The sequence below is a fragment of the Gossypium hirsutum genome, chromosome D08 (assembly GCF_007990345.1).
Source record: "Gossypium hirsutum isolate 1008001.06 chromosome D08, Gossypium_hirsutum_v2.1, whole genome shotgun sequence".
In the NCBI taxonomy this organism is placed as follows: domain Eukaryota; kingdom Viridiplantae; phylum Streptophyta; class Magnoliopsida; order Malvales; family Malvaceae; genus Gossypium; species Gossypium hirsutum.
This window is the reverse complement of record NC_053444.1, coordinates 11,160,902-11,163,075: the sequence shown is the minus strand read 5'-3', so window position 1 is coordinate 11,163,075 and position 2,174 is coordinate 11,160,902. Positions and strand designations below refer to the sequence as shown.

The 2,174-nt window shown below is 33.5% G+C and overlaps 1 non-coding gene across 1 annotated transcript; it reads left to right on the top strand.

The window, feature by feature from the left end:
- The first annotated feature begins 1,680 nt into the window (after positions 1-1,680).
- On the top strand, positions 1,681-1,899 carry LOC121220679 (small nucleolar RNA U3). Its single transcript, XR_005917898.1, has one exon. It is a non-coding gene; the product is annotated as a small nucleolar RNA U3 (small nucleolar RNA).
- Positions 1,900-2,174: the final 275 nt, after the last annotated feature.

Genomic DNA, 2,174 nt, shown 5'->3' with positions numbered 1-2,174 from the left:
GAGTTGGTGGTGGCAGAGGGCAGACGTGCGGCACTGAAGGAGCGGCGGCGGCAGAACAGTTGGTGGTTAGGGTAAGTTAGGGTTTCTGTCACTAGTTTAGCTTATGGGCTAGGTTTATTTTGGGCTGAATTGGGTTTGGGTAGTTGGGCTTGTATTTGGGTAAATTTTTTGGACTTATAGACTGTTAATTGATTTTTGTTTGGTTTATTTGGTACGGGCCCGGGCAAATTTGGGCTTCTACACACAAGTTTAACATCAAAACCATAATTTTTTATGAGCTTTTGAGCCTATAAAGCATATATTTCTTTCATGCTCATTTTATTTTTAGTTGTGAGTATGTCACCTTGATTAGTTATTCTAGAACTTGCTTCGGTTATACATGTCGAGACCACATTATCGATTATTTTCCTAATTTGTTCTTTATCGTGTTAGTTAGTTAATTAAATTGCTTAAATTTAGTTTTTCATTGATCACTCGAATTATTCGGTTAAATAATAGAAAGACAATAATTACTAATACTTTTAATCTTCGTGGGAACAATATATTTGCTCATTGTAACTATAATATTAATTTATATGTGCACTTGTCTTAGTCGAATTTTTAGTTAGTTTCGTGACACATCAATTGCAAGCCTCATAGATGGCCTATACTCAAATATCAGTATTATTTTCATTAGGGGTGAACAAAATTTGATTCGACTCAAAAAAATAAAAAAAATTTGAATTTCAAATTATTCGAATTGAAATCGAGTTAACCGAATCAAATCAATCTTTTTTTAATTTTGAATTCGAATCAAGTTGAATTTTTGAATTCGAATAACTCAATTAATTTAAATAAACCAAATACCAAACCATTTTACTTCCCTTCCCAATCCCCCACCCTCTGAAACCCTTTTACTTTCCCCCAAACCCTCAAATTTCTTTTCCTATTATTTTCTTTCTAAAACTTTTACTTCTTCTAAAAAAATTACTTTCCCCTAAACCCTCCAAACTTTTGTCTTTTTACTTTCTTTCCAAAACTTTTACTTGTCCCAAACCCTAAATTTTCTTTTTCAGATTTATGTCTACTGTTTATATTATTGAATTAAATTTCATATTTTAAAAAGAGAATAATACATAAAACACAGATTATCATTCTACCTTTCATTAACCAAACCTTAGCAAATTACCATCATCATCGACTATATTCACTTCCCATTAGTTGAGTGAAGACCAACACATTGCTAACAACTGCATCCTCTGCTACAGAGTCCTTGAAATTTATTTCTATTTGGTCCAAGTAAATTATTTTACTAGCTTAGTCGATAGACAAGAATTTTCTAAAGAGAAAACTATGAAGAAAGCATGAAACAGGCTAGTGAGCCATGAAGAGACTCTAGTAACTCAAGTTAATTTAATAGCTGGGATGATATATATGTAAACTATATTGTATTTAGGACAGTGAAGAAAGAATTAGACAAGGCTAATGATCCATGAGTAATCAAAATTATTCTATTCAGGCCCAAATAGATATATTTAATTATGTTGAATGGATCCCAATCCTTGCGGCGGCCAGAGATCATGAAAGACACGTGTAGGACAAACACTGATTGTTTTTGTCAGAAGCTGAACAGATATCCCACATAGAAGAAAAATATCAAAGCCAGATGGTATTTAAAATAGAACCAAGGCTTAGATGGGCATGATATTACTTGAATAGGGTCTATTTTATAGGCTCGTACCTCTGTGTCCGTAAGTTCAAAGGAGACAGGATTCAAAGTCTGGTTGATGAACCACGACTGTGTGATCTGAGCGTGATTACTGGTCTGGTGATAACCTTGCTGGTTTCACTTCAACCGTAGAGGATCGTTCTCAGCTTGCCTTGTGCGGCTGGGAAGGTCATGCAGTTGTCTGACAGGCTCTCTTACCTTTTTCTTTTTTTTTTTAATATTTATCATGATGGAAACACAAGATGACTAATATATATATATTTTATCGCAATTTAAATCAGTGAATGAGTCACAAATACTGCAAATGCAAATCCAAAATCTCAATTACACTTCCCCTGTTTTCCTACTCCTAAAATGCAGGTAAAAGCAAAAGCCTGGAGCATTATCTTACTTGAATAGTGGCAGATAAGGTGCTTGATTGATTGTCAACTAAGTTTTAGATTAATATATAAAACAGAAATTATCA